This window comes from Theobroma cacao, chromosome 2 (genome assembly GCF_000208745.1).
Source record: "Theobroma cacao cultivar B97-61/B2 chromosome 2, Criollo_cocoa_genome_V2, whole genome shotgun sequence".
Lineage (NCBI taxonomy): Eukaryota > Viridiplantae > Streptophyta > Magnoliopsida > Malvales > Malvaceae > Theobroma > Theobroma cacao.
Genome location: NC_030851.1, coordinates 16,363,862 through 16,387,729, shown reverse-complemented (window position 1 = coordinate 16,387,729; position 23,868 = coordinate 16,363,862). Strand labels below are relative to the sequence as shown.

Sequence of the window (23,868 nt, the reverse complement as noted above, 5' to 3'; positions counted from 1 at the left end):
TTCATAGTGTGTAAATTGACCTATTGATTATGCTAATGTGATCCTAGGTTCTAAGGAAGCCCCATCATCTCATTTGGACAATTAGGGGAATTAGAGTCATCTAAAGGCTCTACAATCAATTGGTGAGTGGACTGCCTTCAAAACTTGTTTTGGGAAATATAATGTATTTGCCACTCATTTGAATGAATTATCAATTTTTTTATAAAGACAAGTGCCTTGGGAACAAGCTTTTGCAAAATGGTTTTATGTTGTGATATGTGATTGCTATGGATTCATGCACTATTGTAGTATGATGATATATTAATGTGTGTGTTGTGCATGATGAATGATATTGTGTATAATGACTGTAATCGTGTGTGTGCATGATGTGGGGCGATGCACATGCCGGGGATGGTGGTGGCGTGAGAGGTGGATGATGATAGTGCCCGTGTGCACGATGTGGGGGTATGTACACGATGGCACTGATTGTGCACGATGGGGGGGGATGCACACGATGGTGCCGGCTATGTGCACGATGTGGGGGGATGTACATGAGTCGGGTGTGTTTATGATGATGTTGATGTTTATCTATATAATTATGCATATCTAGACTTATGAAATGAAAACTTATGAATGTGATATATGATTAACATATATGAGAATTTGATGCATTGCACTTTGGGAATTTTCATGTGTTGTATGTTGATTTTGTTGGTTTAGCAGAATGGCCTTTTTGTTGAGTGAGGGGAAACTTTTCGCAGTGAACTTCATTCTCGCTGCAGTGAACTTCATTCTCGCTGCAGTGAGAAACTCTCAGGTTTGAGAACCTTCACCAGAATTGGTTCTCGCTGCAGCAAGAATGTATTTCGTTGTAGCGAGATAGTCACCGTAGCTTCTCGTTGCAGCGAAAAAGGAATCTCGTTGCAGCAAAAAACTCTCTGTTTCATCAGCGAAATTTCGCTGCAGTGAGAAACCTTTTGTTTCTGGGTTAGTATATTTACTGTAGCGAGATTCTTTCTCGTTGCAGCGAAAAACCTTTTGTTTTGGTCTCCTATGTTGCCCAATTGCTGCCCTATCTTTCACTTCTTTGCTACCATATCGGAGCATGGACTTCCAACATTAAAGATTAAATGAGTTAAGTTTAAAATGGGGAGGTTTAGTGAGAAACCTTCAGTCATTTGAGAAACCCTCGTTCGGCTAATAACTTAATCCCAACGTCGCTGCAGCGAGAATGCCTTTCCGCTGCAGCGAAGATTCGTTGTCATATTTGACTTGCTTGCGTAATATTGAAGCTTTCATTTTTCAAATTATTTTATATGTATGGATTCATTATTACAATTGATTAATTATTTAAGGGTTAGATGAGGGGTTTTTAATAAGAATAGAAACAAATTGCATTGTTTTGAAAAAAAATGCATCATGATTTCATTAAAGATTCCTTATGGTATGCTTGTTCCCTTCCTTGTTTACTCACTGCGTTTATACTCACCACTTTCAACTTCATGTTTTCAGATCATGAGGCAGTCGATAACTAGGACGAGGTGTCCTTGTAGACTTGTATCCATATTTTGGGTAGGTGTCTCGGCATTCAGTAGCAGTACATTAATCCGAGTCCATCTGCTGGAAATCGAGTCTTCTTTTTTTGATGTATAGATTAACTTGATGTAATTTATTGAGATACATACTGTAGATAATGTATGTATATTTTAAATGAGTAATGCCAATACGAGTTGGCAATGTCTATCAATATTTTGATTTAAAGTTATACATTGTGACTTAGCAATATTTGATGGAATGATGAGTGGAATAGATAGATAGGCTTGCTCGGGCTTAATGGACTATGTCTATTAGGCCCTTGCGTCGGTCATGGCCCAAAATTTGGGTCGTGACATTATCAAACCCAATGTAATCAACATATGGACCACATGTTTCGAGCTTATGGTGCTTTTATGGGAATGGACATGGTTACTCTTCCGCAAGCACCTAATCCTCCTAAGGGTGCCAATGAGGCAAAAGACAATGCGGCAGAGGATGATGGGGATGAAGATGAAGACTAGAGCTTTATTAGATTCATCCAACCTTTAGGGGAGTATTTTTACCTCTTCTTTATTTTTTCTAACATTGAGGACAATGTTTAATTTAAGTTTGGAGAGGGTGAATTTATTTTTCAGATGGTAAATGTTTTGTGGAAGTTTTAGATTTCATTTTATTTTCATGTTTATCTAGATTTTTAAATAATTAGGATTAGTTGGAAATTTAATTTATTACTTGCTTGAATTTTAGGAACCTAGAATAAAGTTGTTCCAATTTTTTCAATGATTTCTCTATCTAATAATGATAACCAGATCTCTTTAATTCTTAGCTTTTGGTGAATAAGGTTTTCGTCTAGATTTATGCCAAATTCTTTTGATAAGTATCATTGTTAGAATGTGATTTTCACAATTTGGAGCACTTTATCTTTTGCTTTGAATTATTGTCAATATTTAGAGAAAGTTTATGTTGATATAAAATTTTAGATTATGTCATGAATTCTAAAATTTGCTTGATTCTCTCTCGAGGTGAAATCCTAGGCAATACTTAGATAGGGACATATTTTGACCATTTTTGGATCGTTTAAGCCTAAAAAGCCAACGTTGATATATTGTTATCCCTATTATAGCCCTTTAAGCCTAATTTTCCTCTTTATTTAACCACATAATAATAAGCCTAGCTTTAAAATAAAATTTTCGATTTTACAACCCTCACTCCTAAACATGTATATTGTTTTAGGAAATATATATTGAGCTAAACGCATATGGTGGAAAAGTGATGTTGATGTGAAAAGAGTTCAAAATATTAAAAATCACCCCACTGCTTGCAATATAAAGAAAATAAGTTTAAGGGTGTAAAAATTGGGAAATTATGATAAAAAAAGAAAAAAAGAAGAAAAAAAAGTAGAATAACATGTTAAACAAAAAGAAAAGTTCAAACGTGGAAGAAAGGGCATATGTGGAAAATGAAAATAAAGCTCTTTATAGGTTTTAGAATAATTATGTGCTTAAAGTGATTTGAGCCATATTATATCCTTTTGTCACGACTCAATTTCTCGGCCATGACCGACGCAAGGGCCCAATAAACATAGTCTATTAAGCCCAAGCAAGCCTATCTATTTATCTTACTCATCATTCCATCAAATATTGCTAAGTCACAAATTATAACTGTAAAGCAAAATAGTAATAGACATTTCCAACTCGTATTGGCATTACTCATTTAAAATATACATACATTGTCTACAGCATGTATCTTACTAATGTTCATCAAGTTTGTCTATACATCTCAAAAAGAAGACTCGATTTCCAGCGGAGGGACTCGGAAGAATGTACAGCTACTGAATGCCGAGACACCTACCAAAAGATGGATATAAGTCTACAAGGACACCTCGTCTTAGTTACCGGTTGCCTCGTGATCTGAAAACATGAAGTTGAAAACGGTGAGTATAAACCCAATGAGTGAACAAGAAAGGGAACAAGCATACCATAAGGAATCTTTAATGAAATCATGATGCATTCCTTTTCAAAACAATGCAATTTGTTTCTATTCTTATTAAAAACCCCTCATGAAGCCCTTAAATGATTAATCATTTGAAAATCATGAACCCATACATAACGAACCATTTGAAGAATGAAAGCTTTAATAATACGCAAGCAAGTCAAATATGACAACGAATCTTCGCTACAGCGGAAAGGCATTTGAGAATGAATTTTCGTTGCAGCGACGTTGGAATTTAGTTATTAGCGGAACGAGGGTTTCTCACTAAACCTCCCCATTTTAAACTTAACTCATTTAATCCTTAATGTTGGAAGTCCATGCTCCGATATGGTAGCAAAGAAGTGAAAGATAGGGCAGTAATTGGACAAGATAGGAGACCAAAACAGAAGGTTTTTCGTTGCAGCGAGATTGAATCTCGCTGCACTGAAATTGTAACCTAGAAACAGAAGGTTTCTCGTTGCAGTGAAATTCAGCTGATGAAACAAAGAGTTTTTCGTTGCAACGAGATTCTTTTTCGCTGTTGCGAGAAGCTACAGTGACTATCTCGCTGCAGCGAGAACCAGTTCTGGTGAAAGTTCTCAAACCCGAGAGTTTCTCGCTGCAGCGAAATATAGGGCACCAAATGAAAATTTCCCTTTCTCCCAAAGAAAACCACCCTGCTTGAAATGTTCAAAACCAATAAGAAATACATAACAACTTCCCAAAGTTTAACATACCGAATTTCACATACATTACATCCACATACATAACTCATAAATTTCTTATAACACACATGTTTACGTATGTATACATATACATATACCCATCACCATCATGCACCATCCCATCATCATCATCACCAGCTCATGCGCACTCCCTACTCGCACATGGCTGGGTCATCACCGAGTTATGCGCACTCCCTACTTGCACATAACCGGGTCATCCTCGGCTTATGCTCACTCTCTACTCGTACATAGCCGAGTCAATATAATTACACAACATTATATTCAAGCATATATGTATATCAACATAATGCAGCCACATGGAAATCCATAATAACCACATATCATAACATAAACCATTTCTCAAGTGCTTACTCCAAGGCATTCATTTTTGAGAAAAGTTGTATAAAATCATTCAAACACTTTGTTCAAAACAGTCATATTCCCAAAATAATTTTGATAGGCAGTCCATTCACCAATTGATTGTAGAGCCTTTAGATCACTCCAATTCCCCTAATTGTCCAAATGAGATGATGGGGCTTCCTTAGAACCTAGGATCACATTAGCATAATCAATAGGTCAATTTACACACTATGAACCCTAAAAGCTATCTTTTAGCTAGCTTTCAATTGCCACATTCAATGGCTATCTATGTTCACTATCTTAATCACTAAAAAGTAATGAACATAGTCAACAATAAAACAGCTCATAAATCCCAATTACTAGCCATTTTCTACAACTAAAAATCGAGCTTAGTTAATCACTGACCCTAGGGCTCCTTTATAGTCAAATTCTCTTTCAATTGCTTCTAAATCAATGGGGTAATTCTCTCTTTCTCTCTCTAAAACACCCAACTAGTGAGAGAAAGTATGAAAACTAGATTTTTGAAGGGTTTTAAAGTGAGAGGATGAAAGAGCATAAGGGTTTATGGAAGAGTATACCAAAAGTATGAAAATTGGAGCTAGAGAGAGAAAGTTATGGAAGCTTGAAGAAAACTCCCATGGAGGAATTGAAGAAACGTGAGAGAGGAGAAGGGAAGAAGAAGACCAGCTGCTGGAAATTCAAGAAGGTGTTGGAAATTTCAAGATATTTATCGGCCAAACTTATACATTCTCATAAAATTATGAAAATGCCCTTCCACCAATTAACTTATTCTCCTCCAATCTTTTATACAATCTTTTTGCTCTTTTAACGCTGGGACAAGATCCATAATGGTCTAGACATGTTCGGGTTCATAAAAACTTAAAATTTTAACCCGAGGTGAAAAATGACCATTTTGCCCCTATCGTGAAAATTGTCAAAATTTTGGTTTCCTTTCCATTTTACCCCTAATTTCACCATCCATTTATGCCTTAGGACTACTTAGGCCATAATATTGGTAAAAATCTTACTTTTATGGCTTACTAAGGAAATGACAAAATTACCCCTAGTTCGTATTATAACATCTATGCTTAGTTACAAGCCTATAGAGGTTGGGGTCTCACACTTTTATCCTACCTTGACCCTAGCAATACATTACAAGTGTTATAAAAGTACTATTTATCCCTAGCTTTGTGTTAGTCTACACTAGTGGAGAAAGAGATGAAAAGTAAACTTATGGAGTTCTAGTACTAATTTAAATTTCATGTTGGCATAAAACTCATTCGGATGTCATGATATTCTTGGTAAAAGATATCACACAAATGAAAATTCATTCAAGAATGTGCTTGCACTGAATTTGAAATATGAATTTGAATTATGCCTATATTTTTCCATAAGTTAAAAATTGATAGACAAACTTTTGAGGAAATTGTGGGGAATCATTTAATTGGTGCACTTTATCTCTAGTAGTTGCTTTATCTATTTTGTTTTCATCATTTAAAATTGTTTTTAGTAGGTTAGTTTCTTTTCTATGTTTTGCTCTAGGATTAGAAAAATCTTAAGTTTGGAGGTGTGATAACTCTATGATATAGAGTTATTTGGGCTTAATTTTGATAGTAATTTAGCTTAATTCTTGTAGTAATGCATAAAAATTAATAGGTTTTATCTAAATTATTTTAAGTTAATTAATTTTGGTGAGTTAGTCTAATCTTAGTTAATTTTATACTTAAATTGGTGTTAATGTGATTCAGATAGGGTGTTATTAATTTATTTGTGCTTTTGTAGGTATTTAACGAAAACTTTTAATGCAAGAAAGAAAGCAATTTTGAGGTGTAACCTTCCACTACACTTGTCTCGATATTTCGATCATAACTCTCTCTATAGAGCTCTAAATGAGTTCATTCTTGAACCATTAGAAAGCTAAGAGAAAAATATACAATTTTTGATGGTACCATTTCACCAATTTTGGCTTAGAAAGGGGTCAAAATCTTGTCAAAGCTGAAGCACTATAGTAGTCTTGAAGCAATTACAATTTCTACTAATCAAATGCTCGAGGCTGCGGCCTTGGTGGAGGTAGGCCTTGGCTCACATAGTCTGGTGAGGAAATCTAGATTAAAGTTGACTTCTTTCTTCACCCAACTTGACCTAACTTCAAAGCCCTATAGAAGAAACCTTTTGGAGAACTTTTGGAGACACCAAACACCATATTTTAAGCTGAGATTCAAGCCACAAACATCATTGAAAAAGTCTCATTGAAGTTGAAAAGAAATCAAGAAGGATTCAAGAATATAGGGAGATCAAGATTACAATTTCTGGGTTCTTTTATCTTTTTGTTGTTTCTTTATTTTCTTGTTTTGGTTTTGATGAGTAAACTTAATTTAATGATGATGTGTGACTTGATGGGGAACTAAATTATTTATTTAAGATTATGACTGAACTCAATATGTAGTCTGAATTATTTATCTCTCTTTTGCTTATGTTTAATGGTTTTAAGTTGTTTATTCTATTCTGTTCTTAATGCTTCTAATTGTCTGATCACCAATTAGATTGGATTCAAAACCTAGGTTAAACCTTGATGAAGGAGATTTAGGTAGACGTGGAATAAAATAGCATATGATCAAATACACTTAGTTGATAGGTGGTTTGATTTGCATATGGAGTAGACATACACTTGTAAGCCATACGTAGCTAAGATTAGAGCATGAACTTAATAAATCTTTCTTCAATTTAATTTGTATAGACATATAGTAAATTAATTGGGAAAGATATTTTTATAAGAAACTCGACAGAGACTTGTAAATAATTTAGGACTCTAGGTTAATAAATTAATCCATTAAACTAAGTTAAGAGAGAGAGACTATATTTAGATGAAGTATTTAGAGACATTATAATCTTAGGTCTAAAAGTCAATCAAGTTTAATAAACTAATTTTGCTGAGTAAATTTAGTTTCCTTTTAGTTTTTAAGTTTGATTTAATTTTGCTTTTTAATTCAATTTTTATTGTTTAGATAAAATTAGGGTGTGTAATTTTAGTAATTAATTGTAAGAATTAATTCAATTCCTTATGGGATCGACACTCTACTCATCATTATATTATTTTTGTGATACATATACTTGTGTGGGTTAAAAATAAACAATAGAGAAATGATCAAGAAAAAGAAGTAAAGAAAGAACCAAAAGCTGAAAAAGAAAATTTGAACGAAAGAGATGACAAATCACCTACAAAATTTGAAAAGATAGAGGTATCAAAATTCATTGCAAAATTACTTAGAGAAGCTGAAGTTGACTAGCCAAAAGTAAGAGAAAGGATGGAGAAAGAGGCACAATAAGCTCAAAAGAACACAGATTAAATTACAAGCCAAACAAATTAGGATAAGGGAAAAGCAACAGTCATTGGGTTTGTAGCTAAGAAAACTCTTGGAAAAGGAAGAAAGACAATGGCCACAAAGACCAAGGTATTTAGAAAAAGGAAATTTGCCAAGATAACTCAATCCATTACCCAGTCAATCCTCAAATTCGCATCCCCTGAACTTATATCTTCTAGATCCTCTTCCTTATTCGAACTTGAATCCATTCATTCCCTCCATGTTGCTCCTCTAGATGTTCACCTAAGAACTAATGAATCATTAATGAATGAGTCTTCATCAAACTTTGATTAGTTGAACTATAGGGTGAAAAAAGGGTGAACAATGTTTATGTTCTGTGATGTGAACAATGTTTATGTGTTTATATGTTTGTGTTTTGTGCTGTGTTTTTTATGTTGGACTACTGGTTATGTGTATGTTGGATGATTATATATATATATATATATATATATTCTCATGCTAAAGCTTATATCTATACTCTTAGTATTCATACACAAAATGTTTTAAATATTTTTTTCTATGCACATATTAAGGGGGAGCAATCCCTAAATCTGCACATAGAATTTATTGTTTAAAGACATTGCACTCTTAATTTAGGAGTGTTTTGTCATTATTAAAAAAGAGGGAGAATGTTGACTCCATATGTTTTTGATAATAACAAAACATTCTTTATGCATTAATGTCTAACTTTACTATTTAAGTGTGCAAGATATAGTTTAATTCCCCTAACAAATTTGTTAATCAAAGGCAAGTCAAGATGCTTGCTAAATTTAAAAGAAAAGTTAATTAGTTAAAGAAAGAAAGAAGAAAGTGATTAATGAAGACAGAACATTAGTAACTGATTAACAAGGAGCCTTAACCAGTTAAGGCATAGATGGGTGCTAGATAAAAGCAAGACAGAAAAGCTATAATCGATTAACACTAAGTTTAACTAATCAAGGAAGTGTTAGAGACTGAAAATAGAGTCGTTCTAATTGATTAAGGAATTTAGTTAATCAGTTAGAGGACAAGGCCTTAGTACTTTCAAGTGTCAAAAACAAATTTGAAAGAAGGTTGACCGTTGAAGGGAGCCAAAATGGAGAAATTCAAAATTCGAAGATTTTCTAATTGATTAAAGCTTATATTTATCGGTTAAGGTTGAAGAAGGTGAAGCCTCAACTAGTTAAAGGGATAGCTAACCAATTAAAGAATGAATGCTACCTTAAGAAGATTGAAAATAGAAAGTTTTTAATCAATTAGAGCCTTCTCTAACCGATTAACATAATATACACAACTGCAATACAGTGCAAGGCAGAGAAAGTGTATTGGTTAGAGCTTGTCTGTAACCAATTAGCGAAACTTTATTTGCCTATTTGAATTTAAATACTAAAGGAAAAAATAATAGCTAGAACAGCATCAAAGTTGTTTTTAACTGCTAGAATCTTTCTTAAACAGCAAAATCTAACTGCCCAAGTATAAAAGGAAGCTCTAATGGTCAAAGAAGTAAGATTGAAGCACAAAAGAGCCATTTTGAGCAAAAGGCCAAAAAACCTTCACTAAAAACACTTGTTCTTCATTCCTACTTTTGAAAAAGTGTTTGAGCTTGATTGTAATCTTTCTAGATTTGTAAAGGTAATCATTTGTACCTTTATTTTCTTTTTCTTGGGAAATTAGAGTATGGGAAGCACTTTAAAGCTTAGTGTAAAGGATTAGAGCTTAGGTTAGAAGCTCATCTTGTAAAAGCTTGGTGGAAGCTGTTAATTCCACTAGTGTAGTAAAGTTGGGTTGAAAATCCTTGATTGGGAGATAAAGGTAGTGGATGTAAGTTAAGAGGATCGAACTACTATAAATACTTATGCATTATCCACTTTTCTCTACCCTTTTTTACTAGGTGTCTTTTAACTGCAACAAGTTTAAATCTTCCCTCCTCTAGTTGATTAGGAGTTCTACAAGTTGAAAATAGGCTAAGCTTAAAATTTTGGTGCTATTCACGTCCCTTTAGCACACCAGCAAGACCAACATTCCTAAACCTGAAAATTATTTTCAACATGTCATTAAGAATAAACCTAGCAAGATCTATAGGTGTTTGGATCTTTATATAGTGCATGAATCACAATTCTTCATGAGAGACCGTTGAGTACTTACTTCCCATTAGATGCAATGTGTGACTCATAATTAAATGTAAAAATTGGTCCCTTAAGCACAGCCTAAGGAAATTATTTGGAATGTTGGGATTTCTCATGGGATTGACAAGCATTTCTCATTCTAATTGTTAATAGTAAGGTTGTCACTAGTGTATGTGAGTGCATTAGGATGACACTCAAGTCCTAAGGAAGTTTTAAGCATTGGAACATGAACTTTGAGTTCTTTACCCATCATATAGATGATGAATGAATCATCATACATGATTATGTGTTCATTATCAGTTCCCTCATGTTCTCTAATTCCATTATAGTAAAAAATTTAGACTAGATGCTCAAACACCAGCCTATTCTCTTTTAGGTAATCATACCACCCTAGAGCCTTAAGGTTCTCAACATAAGGGAATTTGGCGGACTCAAGGAACTAGAAATTAATTACTCGACCATGGTGCATCTTTCTCCATGCAAAATATTGTTTATAGCATTTTTCTTACCTAGCTTAGTGAAGTTTTCTCTGAATGGGTCTGGAGCTACTGTAGCAAAGGAGGAGGAAGTGCCATGGCTTCGTTTTGTTGTCCTTTCAAAGTGTCTTGGTGGCTTTTTGGAATGTTTAGAGTTAGAATCGGCCTATGCAATGGAAAAGGTCCAATTTTTGGAATAGAGACTGACCTTGTTGGTTTTAAAATGTCAGTCTTAAGAGAGAAAAAGGATTTTGAGGGTTTTGATGTTTTGGAAAATGTAGGTAAAAACCTTTTATATATTGAAGAAAATGAAAGGGGTTTTGATCATTATTAATATTTCTTGAAAATTCAAGGACCAATTTTTTAAAAAGGGATGAGTTTTGAAGTGAATCTTCCCTTTTTTAAGCAAATCTTGAAATAGTGAACAACATCTGGTTCATTAGGGATTGACTTTTTTTGAACCAGGGGTTAATCCTATTTGTTTGAAAGACTTTGAAAAACATTATGTTTTAGCAAGGATCTACCTTTCAATGTAGAGGAAGTCGATCCTTGTGAAACAGGGGATGTTCTTTGGCTTTTATTATTTTGGGGATCGACCTACTAATGGTCAAGGGTCGATCCTTGAAGGCCAGGGTGCTCAATATAGGCATTTGTTAGTGCCAAGATTGACCTTTGAATTCTTGGGGGTTGATCATTGTGCTTTTTGAGCCAAAAATAACTTGATTTTGGTTTTGAAAACAAGTGCATGGAGTCCAAAAATTATTTTTCAAATCATTTAAAGTGTGAATGTTCATTTCAAAACACTTAAGAATCATAGTTTTGGACTTATGCAAGCAATTTTTCAAAATCAAATGAGATGGAATTTAATATCAAATGGATCATTTGGTTGAATGACTTTTTGTGTGTGTGAAAATTGTATTCATGACCTAGAAAATGCATAAAATGCAAAACCATCACATACAATCAAACTTATCCATAGATTTTAAAACATTAATTCAATATAAATCTTAATAAAAAAACACACAAAAAATCAATGCATCACACTTGATAGATAACTTAAAGCAAATTCATTAGACCGAAGTCACTTTTAATTTTACAAAATTGTTCTCTATCTATTGACTTGGTAAAAATATCAGCTAATTGATTATGTGTGCCTACAAATTCAAGAAAAATATCCTTCTTTTGCATATAATCTTTAATGAAATGGTGCCTAATTTCTATATGTTTTATTCTAAAATGATGTATAGGATTCTTGGTGAAGTTGATGGCACTAATGTAATCACACTTAATGGGAACCCTTTTCATAATCTTCTAGTTGTTGTTTCTCATCCATAAGATTTGAGCACAACAACTACTGGCAACCACATATTCAGCTTTAGTTGTTGATTGAGCTAAACTATTTTGTTTCTTGGAAAACCATGAAATCAACATACTACCTGAGAATTGACTTGTGTCGGATGTCATCTTCTTATCTATTTCACATCCTCCAAAGTCAGCATCCAAATATGAGTGGAGATCAAAAGTAGAACTCCTTGGATACCATATTCCTAAGTTGGGTGTGTCTTTTAAGTGCCTAAATATTCTCTTAATAGCACTTATATGGGATTCTTTAGGGGATGATTGAAACCTAGCACATAATCCCACACTAAAGCTTATGTTCGATTTACTTGTGGTAAGATAAAGCCATGAACCAATCATAGATCTATAGAGCTTTTGATCAATAGACTTACCTTGTTCATCTTTATCAAGTTTTGTTGAAGTGCTTATTGGAGTAAGATAAGATTTTGCATTTTCCATCCCAAACTTCTTAAGCATATCTTTTGTGTACTTGGCTTGATTTATGAAAGTTCCATCTTTCCTTTGCTTCATTGAAGTCCAAGGAAATAATTCAGCTCACCCATCATGCTCATCTCAAATTCTCCTTCCATAGTCTTAGAAAACTCTTGACAAAAAAGCTCATTGGTAGCACCAAAAATAATATCATCAACATAAACTTGAAGAATTAAAATGTCTTTACCTTTGGTTTTGATGAAAAGCGTTTTATCAACTTTCCCTCTATTAAAACCATTTTTGATTAAGAAATTTGACAACGTTTCATACCATGCTTTATGAGCTTACTTTAAACCGTGCAAAAATTTTTTTAATCTAAAACCATAGTTTGGAAATGTGGGACTTTCAAAACTGAAAAGTTGTTCTACATATACTTCTTCATTTATAAGTCCATTTAGAAAAACACTCTTAACATCCATTTGAAATAGTTTAAAGTTCATGAAGCATACAAAGGCTAAGAGCATTCCAATGGCTTTTAGTCTAGCTACTAGAGCATAAGTCTCATCATAATCTATATCTTCTTATTGGTTATATCCTTTTGCAAACCCTAGCTTTGTTTCTAGTAATTGTTCCATGCTTATTCATTTTGTTCCTAAAAACCCATTTAGTACCTACAATGGGATAGTTAATTGGCCTAGGAACTAACTCCCACACTTGAACCCTCTCAAATTGATTTAGTTCTTCTTGCATAGCTAATACCCAATAGTCATATCCTAAAGATTTATATATGTTTTTAGGTTCAATTTAAGAGATAAATTGTCACAACCCAAATCCAAGGGCCATGACCAATGCACAGATATCGATAGGAATGACCCTTTTAACCCATGTAAGCCTAAGATGAACAGATAAATCAAATAGTCAAAATTACCAAATGGGACCCATCGCCATGGAATCGTATATCAAACATGTAGGAACATATTATATCACATAGGAATATATCATATTAGTCTACACGCTCACGTGCTCAAATGTGAAAGCAACACATATCAAAGTAACATGTATAAGCCATCCTTGGCAATTTTTTACAATATATGTCATTTATACAAGACATAAGCAAAATCTTATCCATAATAGTCAAACATAAATGACCAAACCAAATAGGACCAGTGAAGTACAACGTAGAAACAAAGGGTTGACACTTATTAAATTCCATATGTTCACCTACCCAAGACTATTTGAAGTGGCTCTTCCCAAAGGATAGCGTGTTGGTCCCAAATAAATGTGCTAGAGGGGGGGTGAATTGCACTTTTTAGCTCTTTAAAAAATTGACCTCTAATTGGAGATAAATGCACAATAAAAGAAAGAACTTAAAGATGAATAAAAACTGAAAAACAGAACAGATAAACACATAGCTATTTATAGTGGTTCGGTCCAAGACCTAAATCCACTACCTTGATTGTTCAACCAAGGATTTTCTAAACAATCCACTAAGAATGGTGAAATTACCAAGCTTTCACCAAGTTTTACAATGGCTTTTTTCAGGCTCAACCAAAACCTTTCACAATAGTTTTTCCCGGGCTCAACTATAACCCAACACCTAACTTTTCAAGGCTAAGTTAGAACCTTTACCTAAACAAGCAATCCTAACTTGATTGAAACCCTTAGAGTGACCCTTTCACTCTAAGAACATAAAGAGAAATGAAATAGAAGTGTACCTATGATCACAAACTTGATCTAAGTGGTACAAGTTGAAGTGCAAAACACAACTACAAAGATAGGCGTTGAGTGCATAAAGTGCAGAGAGATTTTTGCTGGTTTTTGAGCTCTTTTTGCTTGGAAGCTTTTTCTCTATATGTTTCTAGCCGTTGGAACCCTCTTTTATACTTGGAAAATCAACTCTGATGGCAGTTTAACAGTTTATGGCGGTTGAAAATAGTTGAGAACTGGTTCTAACCATTAATCTATCTTCTAGTGCACAATTCAAAATTTCTGGCAGAATGCTCTTAGTCGACTAAGTTGTCTCTGTCTTCTGATCCTTGTTTCTGGCAATGTGCACTTAGTCGACTAACTCATTCCTTGGTCGACTAAGTTGGTTCTGTTTCTCAATACTCTTATCCCGCCAACCTTTGATTTAAATCTCAGCTAACTAACTCTTCATTAATCGACTAAGGGGCTTCTGTCTTGTTGATCAATTGTGACTTCCTTATTTCTATGCTCTTTGATATGTACATTTTAATGATTGATTATTTATTTGCATACAATTTTGTTCTGCACACTCAAATAGAAATATTAGACACAAATGAATGAGAATGTATTATTATCATCAAAAACTAATGGAGCCAATAATCTCCCCTTTTTTTATGATGATAAAACATTCCTTGATTAACAACACAGTGTTTTTTTTATTCTTTTTAATTCTACAAAAAATGGGGATTGCTCCCCCTAAGTGTGTGCATATTTTGCTTATTCATTCCAGTAAATTTTATTCATGTCATATAGAAAACGAAACTATACATTCAGAGTATATATGTAGAAATATAAAGTGATTTACAGCAGATGAATGTTGACAGATTATCATCAAAATTTCAGCAATATCTGTTAACAATATATTGTTATCAGATTTTGTTTATGCCATTCATTATTCAACAGATATAATATACTCAGCATCCATATGTATTCACAAACACAATCCATTCACAATGTCATAATAAAAATCAAGCATCAGCATACTATCCAAATATCAGCACTGCATCAGATTTTTATTAGCAGCAGTTAAAATACCATAGACAGTAAAACATCATCAGATATTCAATTATCAATTAACCAAATAACATAAACATATTAGCTTCCCATTTTGCTCACAAGAAACATAAACAACAAAGTTAAAATCAAGTGTTCAACTGTCAGTTGGGCAAAAACAGCAGAAAACCAAAAAGTAACAGTTAATGTTCCCAAATTGCCCTTATACAGTTTCTACTTCCTATCTCCCTTAATCTTTTCATAATTTCTTCTCTAAGGTCCTAGCTATATTTTTCCCCCTTTTTGTCATCATCAATTTGAGGGAGGTATTCAGTCCTCTGAGGAGGCCAATGGAGTGGATTCATCGGTGCCATAGAAAACATTTAGAGGCTCGGGAGAAGGTTCTTGAGGGGATTTTTCATAGGATTGCTCAGGGGATGAAATCTCAAGAGGGTTTTGAGGAGAGGAGATTGTTGTTGGCTTGGCCTTTTCAGCCAATCTGGATGCTTTCCTCTTTTTGATGAACTTCGTTTTAGTTGCCATTATTTTCTTGCCCTTGCCAGGTGGTTTAGACTTGACTTGGGGAGTAGTAGTGGTCTTTGCTTTTCCTTTTTCAAGTTTCCCTTCTGTAGTAGAAGCTGATACAGATGCTGCTTGTTGAGCTTTTGCCTTAGCTACCTCTTTCTCAGCTTGCTCCTCTTGAACCATTTGATGGAAAAGTCCCATGATTGAAACCTCTTTAGAATGTGGAAGAGATGGTTGAGGTTAAGGTTCAGAAGGAGGATTTTCATTAAGTGATTCAAGCACCTCAGTACCTTGATCAGATTCACCCTTGTCCTGAGGCTCAGGTGAGGGGGATTTTCTTGGTTGTTCGACCTCAAGTTCATGACCTTCAACTTAGAAAGCAGAGTCCTCAGCTTCCTATCCTGCTGGAGCTAGGCTAGGAGTTACAGAGCTGTCTGCAGCAGTTAGTTCTAAGGGCATTTTTCTTTTCTTCTTCAGTACTTTTTCCAGTTCAGTCACTTTCTCCTCAATTTTCTGCATTTTTGCTCCTTGGTTTGTGAGCTTTCCATCAATTCTCATTAGCAGATTAAAGATCACTTCATTTGAGAATTGAGATGGTGCTGCCTGTGGTTGAGCAGGTAAGGAGGATTCTTTTCCTAGACTAGCCTTGGGGGTTTTAATGTATCTTTCTCCATCAAGTTTGTACCCCATTTTAGGCAAGCTTCCTAGATAAATGGCTTGGTCTCTAGTTTTGACTTTGTCTGCCTCATATCTAGAACTCCAAATTCCTTTCTTCTGCATCAGAGAAGTGATGATATTTCCATAAGGCAAATTTTTCTTCTCCAGTCTACATGCTCCTCTCATTCTCTCAATCATAAATCTGCCTAGATTAAGTGAAACACCACTAAATGCATGTTCCATTAGCCATAAATCTTGGAGGCTAATGTAGCTAAAGCTTCCACTCCTACCATGAATATTGGCGGCAACAAAGTAATGCAGAATCCTTATTTGAGGACTTGTAATAAGCTCGACATTACTCTTAGAGGAGTACTTTTCTCTCTTCCCTGTGATAACTTCCCACAAGGATAAGGAGTCATAATTCTCAGGGAATTCAAATTCTCCCTCATTACACTCTATTTTAAGAAGTTCCCTTAAATCTGTAGCAATGACATTAACTTCTTTCCCATTCAAAAACACATTTAGACCTCCATCAGAATAATCATCAGGATCTTCCAGTTCATCCTTGTTAACAATTATACTCGAATAGAATTCTTTAACTAAACTAGCACTATATGATCGATTTTTAAATGTGCTGAACTCCTTCAATTTTAACTCTTCAAAAAAATTTGATAAACTTGTCAATATTTCAGGCATTTCATTAAAGCTTTCCCAGTCAATGTATTTTCCACAAGTGATAGGTGCATTCTCTATTTTCCTAAATCTCTCTTCATGTACTTTATTTTTGAATTTAGAAGATGAAGTAGTACCTTTCTTGTGCGATTTGCTCTTTTTTTTCTTTTTTTCAGATTTGTGGCTCTTCAATTTTCTAGATTTTTTACTTACAGATCTTGACTCAATTCTCTTCTTTTTCTTCAGTATTTCAACTTACAGACTTTCTTCCATTAGCCATTTGCCTTTGTTCTTCTCCAGAAGTTCTTAAGATTTTCCTAATTTCATCATTTGGTTTGGATGATTTTGGACTCAAGGTTTCGAAAGGTTGAGTGGTGAGGGTTTCAATTTCAAGCGTTGGTTTTAGCTCCCCCTCTTTAAGTGCAATTGGTAACTCCCCCTTCAAAATTCAAAAATTGCCTCCTAATTTTATTTTTGGTTTGGGCGGTTTTCCTTTTCTATTTTATTTCTTGGTAAGTAGTTTCTTTTCATTATTTTATTCCTCCTGCCTTTAACTTAACTGAGTTTTATTATTTAATGAGACAGAACGCTCTTAGTTGACTAAGACCTCTCTTAGTCGACCAAGTACCTGTCACGACCCAATTTCTCGGGCCATGACCGGCACATGAGCTCAATGAGCATAGCTCACTAAGCCCAAGCAAGCCTATACATTTACCTTTGCTTAACAAATTTATCATACCATGCATACACACACACCTTTTCTCGGGTGTGAACATAGCCAAAACACAATGGCATTATCGATAATAATATACATGCACTATACCAGTCATGTGTCTAGCAATTTACATTGCATACACATATTCACATTGTTAGATTGTATTCACAATACAAAAAGACCCATGACTTCCAGCGGAGACATTTACAATAAGAGGGATTACTATCGAATGCCAGATACATACCCAAGAGATGCACTACGGGGACTCTTCGATCTAGGGTCCAACAGTCACCTGATCTGAAAACATGAATTTTTTTATAAAACATGAGTACAATACTCAGTGAGTGAACAAGAAGGGAACAAGCATACCATAAGGAATGTTTATCGAAATCATGATGCATTCATTTTCTCAAAACCATGCAATTGTTTTATCTCCTTTAAACCCCTCATGTAAAGCCCATATGAGTAAATCACTTTACAAAAATCCATGCTCAACTATGGTACCAAAGAAATGGGAAATATGGCAAAAACCCACAAGTTAGAAAAATGGACAAAAAGTTTCTCGCTGTAGCGAACTTCATTCTCACTGCAGCGAGAACCAGAACATCAAGGAAAAAGTCTCCTTTTTCCCTTAAAACAAGTCATCCTGCTAAAATAACAATAGCAACATGTAACACATGTAGACTTCCAAATTTCAACAAAACAAATGCTTACATATTTGCATTTACAACCATAAATCATTGTCCATCAATTTGCTATATCACACATATTTACATATGTATATATATATATATATATATACATCATCATCATCTCACCAACCCATTACCATCATCACAGACTCATCATCATCATCACCAGCTCATGCACACTCCCTACTCGCACATGGCTGGGTCATCACCGAGTTATGCACACTCCCTACTCGCACATAACCGGGTCATCACCGGGTTATGCGCACTCCCTACTCGCACATAACCAGGTCATCCTCGGCTTATGCGCACTCCCTACTCGCACATAGCCGAGTCAACATAATTACACAACATTATATTCAAGCATATATGTATATCAACATAATGCAGCCACATAGAAATCCATAATAACCACATTTCATAACATAAACTTTTTTTCAAAAGCTTGTTCCCAAGGCATTCATTTTCATGAAAAATTGCATAAAATCATTCAAACACTTTGTTCAAAACAGTCATATTCCCAAAACAATTTTGATAGGCAGTCCACTCACAGGTGTCGAAAATCCGGATTCCGGGTGAACTCTGACTAATAGTCCTCAGGCGTAATTCCTTTGCCTTTTCCGGACGTCTCACCACCTTGACAAATAACAAAGTCGAGGAATTTACTATATTGTCCCTAAATTGATATAAATTAATTTAAACTACTAATGCTTGATATGTAAATGCAAAAATATGTCCGATTACCGCTTAATCACGGTATCGATTAAATTCGACCGATCACCCGATTAATCGGCGATTGTGTCCAAATCACCTCCAAATTAATTCATTTCTCCTCTAATACCTTAATTTACCACATACATTTAAATAAAGCCAAATTCAGCATTAGAACCCTCACAATTCCTTATAGAAAAAATTTGGTCATTTGGTGTACTAGCATCGAATTTTTTTCTACATAACCGTTTCACCTTACTTCATCATTTTCCATGCCATTTTCCTTGAAATAAAAACAATCCCCCATTGATATTCAGCCCTCATGGTTCGGCCAACAAGGAACCCTAGAGAAATTGAATATTTCTTTTGTGTTTTTGTTCATAACCATGCTTAACTATCCCTAAACACTAACATAGTCTAAAATCAAATTATTCCAACAACAATTCCTCTTCCATACCCATTTTTCAGAATTGAATTCATCATGATAACTCAATATTCAACCATGGAAATCAAGAACAAAAGCATGGGTAAGCTAGGTATCAAGGAGAATTAAAGAAATTTTAACTTACCTAGCTTGTTTCCTTGATTTCTTCACTTTTTCTTTGAATTTCCACCTAGGTTTTCTTGTTTTTCCTTTTGTTCTTCCTTTTTTCTTGTTGCTGGATGCCTAGGCCGAATATGGTGAGGGAATTGGGGATTTAATGGGCTGATTTCTATAGAAAATAATAAAATAATCAAGCATGCCATGTGTCACATGCTTATTGGCCCAATTTTTAACTTTTTGACTTTTTCTTCTTAATTTTCCACCACAAATATTCTGGTATTTATCCAATCCTACCACAATTAAAATCCCTTGGTCTTGACAAGTGCTGGGGTGAAAAATTTACCGATTTGCCCCTGGGGCGAAAAAATTACTATTTTGCCCTTTTACTCCGAAATGTACCGGAATCTCATTATTTCTACTTTTCAACCTAAAATAACACTAATATTGATCAATATTAACCAAATGGGGCAAAAATTGTTTAAAAAAATTTTCGTTTAGTCCTTTAGTGGCAAAATTACCATTTTGCCCTTGTGCTCCATAAATACCGAGAATCACAATTTTTCACTGCTAAACATCATTTTATACTCCAATAATCATAATTATATTTCATATAATTATTCTTGGTCAAATGTGATCAAATCTTGGCTAGAAATCTCCATTTAGTCATCAAATGGTAAAATGACCGTTTTATCCCTAACCGGTCAATTTTCCTGATGGACTCCAAACTGGACCTTGAACTCCGAATCACTATTCTAAGCCATTCTATGTGTTTCAAAATTTTCAAATTCCTTTTAGAATTTCTATTTGAACTAGTTCAAGGCTCAATTTAACTTAATTGTACCACTCGGTACAATATCGTCTTTTAATCGAGCTTGACAAGGTCTCATAGTGCCTACTGTCCTTTGTGAAAATTTCAGAATTTTTCTTTAAATCTCCTCAATGTTAATCATCCCTAAATTCCTTCTAATCTCACAAAATCTATCTTCATTTAGAGGTTTGGTAAAGATGTCAGCTAATTGATGCAAAGTATTCACAAACTCAATTTTAATATCACCCTTCATTACATGATCTCTAACAAAGTGCTTAGTCCTAGAATGCTGTACAGGATTTTTTGATATATTGATTACACTTGTGCTATCACAGAGTATTGATACATTATGTACTGTTATTCCAAAATCTCTTAGTTGTTGTTTGATCCACAAAATCTGAGCACAATAACTACCAAAGAAAATATACTCTGCTTCGGTTGTAGATAGTGCTACAGAATTTTGTTTCTTACTTGACCAGGATACTAGCATACTTCCTAGAAATTGGCATATTCCACTAGTGCTCTTTCTATCAGTTTTGCTTCCTGCAAAGTCTGCATCCGAATATCCTACAAGATTAAATAATGATTCTCTAGAGTACCATATTCCTAAGGTTTGTGTTTCTAAGAGGTATCTAAAGATTTTTTTAACAGCATTAAGATGTGATTGATAATTCTATTTTATAGAATTATTTTACTCTAATTTTGTTATTAAATATTAGTTAAGTCCTCAATTTTCAATTATAAGTTACTTATTTTTAATTTTTTTTATAATTAGGTTACTTTTAAGTTAGTTATTTTAATTTTATATTATTTCTTTTAATTTGTTTATTATTGATTAGCTCTTATATTTTTTGTAGGATTAAAAGTGATTGGGCTTAATTTTGGAAAGTGAGATGTAGATAGACCCAGAATCTACTTGCATATACTTCAGTATTTTGGCTATATCTCAAGGTAAAAAACTCCAAATGATTCGATTCTTAAACCAGTGGAAAGATAAGAGACAGATCTACAACTTTTATGCAGATTACTTTGCCCAGTTCTGCATCTAAGATAGAGAAAATTGGGTCAGAAAATAGCTAAATGTACTGTACAGGGAATGAAAATTTGTAAAGATTGACAATTGAATTTTGGGCCTCTTATTATACTTTTAAGCCCAATTAAACCCTAGATCAGCGTAAGGAACTTTAGGTTAAGTTTATTGGTATAAATAGGATATGTTTAACAACATTAGAGAAAAAACCTTTGAGAGATTCAAGAAACTAGAAGTTGAGGCTGAAACTTAGAGATCAAGACGGCAAATATTGTTTTGTTTTATTCCTTAGCTTTTATCGTTCTTGTTACTTTCAATGGTTAAATTTATTATAATGTTATTTGTTTTTGCAATTATGAGTGACTAAATTTCTTTTTCTAGGATTGCAATTGAACTCACATGTAGTCTAAGTTTTTAATCTCTGTCTTACTTATCTTTAATGGGATTTGAATTGTTTATTCCAATTTGTTCTTAATGCTTTTAATTGCTTGGCCACCAATTAAATTGATTTAGGAACCTAAACAAACTTGGAAAAGGGAGTTTAGAGTAGACTAAAATTGGGATACATATGATCAAATTAATTGAATTGCGTATAGGATAGGGATATACCTATAGGCCATATGTAGCCAGATTAGAGCCTGGACTTAATGAATCTGTTTTAATTTCAATTCACATAGGGATATAATGTTTTGGTTAAAATAGATATTTTTATAGGATGAGTCGGGAGACCTTTATAAATAATTTAGGACTCTAGGTTAGCAATTCAACCCATTGAAATAAGTTAAGGAAGAGAGGTAAGATTTAAATGAAGTGTAAGGGATATTGTAATCCTAGGTTTATTGATTGGATATTTTCTCAAGTTATTATTTTGATTTTTCTTGTTGGTTTTAATTTTAGTTTTAATTAATTATTTAATTTTGATTATTTGGATAAGATTAAATTGTTCTAATTTTAGTACTTAGTAAAGTTTTAGATCAATTCCCTGTGGGATCGATACCCTGTTTGCTAATATACTATCTATTCGATACGTATACTTGCGTAGTAGGATTTTAACTGACAGTGATTCCTTAGGATTAGATTGAAATCGAGCACACAAACACACACTAAACTAAATATCCAGTCTACTTGCTGTTAAGTAGAGTAATGATCTGATCATACCTCTATAGAGCTTTTGATCAACATCTTTTCCTTTTTCATCTAAATCAAGTCTGGTGGATGGACTCATTGGTGTACAAATTGATTTTAGCTTCAGCATATCAAACTTTTTGAGCATGTCTTGAGTGTATCTTTCATAGTTGATGAAGATTCCTTTATCACCTTGTTTGATTTGAAGGCCAAGAAAGTACTTCAGCTCACTTATTATGCTCATATCAAATTCACCCTGCATTTCTTTAGCAAAGTTCTTGCATAAAGTTTTAGTTGCACCAAACATAATGTCATCCACATAAATTTGAACAACAATTAAATCCTTTAAGTATATTTTAATAAACAATGTAGTATCAATGCTACCCCTTACATGTCCTTTTTCAACTAGAAATTTCGAAAGCCTCTCATACCAAGCTCTAGGAGCTTGTTTATATCCATACAAGGCTTTATAAAGTTCGAAAACATGATCTAGTTTTTCAAAGTCTTCAAATCCTGGTGGTTGTTCAACATACACTTCCTCTTGAATGAATCCATTTAAAAATGCACTCTTTACATCCATTTGGTACAATTTAAAATTCATAAAGCATGCAAAAGCAAGCAACAACCTTATGGCTTCAATCCTAGCAACCGGTGCAAAGGTTTCATCATAGTCAATTCCTTCCTCTTGGTTGTATCCTTGGGCTACTAACCTAGCTTTATTTCTAACTACATTTCCTTGCTCATCTACCTTATTTCTAAACACCATTTAGTTCCAACAATAGGGTGGTTTAAAGGCCTAGAGACTAATGACCACACACGGTTTCTTTTGAATTGATCAAGTTCCTCTTGCATGGCCACTATCCAGCTTTCCTCTTTTTCTGCTTCCTTAAATGTCTTAGGCTCAATTTGAGATATGAAAGCTGAAAACTCACAAGTCTCTTTTGTTGCTCTCCTAGTCTTAACTCCTTGAGAAATGTCACCTATGATTTGTTCTTGTGGATGGTCTTTTGCATATCTCCAACTCCTTGGAAGATCACTATGCTGAATTTCTGTTCTTTGAAAATTTTCTAGAGGTGGAGTTTTATTTTCTCTTTTAGGTGAGGTTTCTTCATTATTCTTATTGTTCTCTAAGCTCATTTCTTCCATTTGCTTTTCTAGGATCTCTACATCATCATCATCAGCGTGAATGTCAAGCCCGGCTCTACAATATGTTTATTATGCCATTTTTACATAAGAATGCATGTATACTTACTTGGGTATCTCAGAAATCGTTAAAGGACAACAATGTACCAAATGGTTCAATTAAGTTGAATTAAGCCTCGAACTAGTCCAAATAGAGATTTTAAGATGAAATTGAGAATTTTAAAAT

The 23,868-nt window shown here is 34.0% G+C and overlaps 1 long non-coding RNA gene across 2 annotated transcripts in view; it reads right to left on the bottom strand.

Annotated features, from left to right (window-relative positions):
- Positions 1-19,592, bottom strand: part of LOC108660890 — a 28,422-nt gene extending 8,830 nt beyond the window's left edge. The window contains exons 1-3 of one of the 2 annotated variants that reach the window (XR_001926592.1): positions 19,562-19,592; positions 18,833-18,917; positions 17,862-17,889 (exon numbers count right to left, since the gene is read on the bottom strand). This is a non-coding gene — a long non-coding RNA (uncharacterized LOC108660890). Of the gene's footprint in view, positions 1-17,861; positions 17,890-18,832; positions 18,918-19,561 lie in introns of those variants that run through there. The other variant, XR_001926593.1, reaches the window with a different exon arrangement.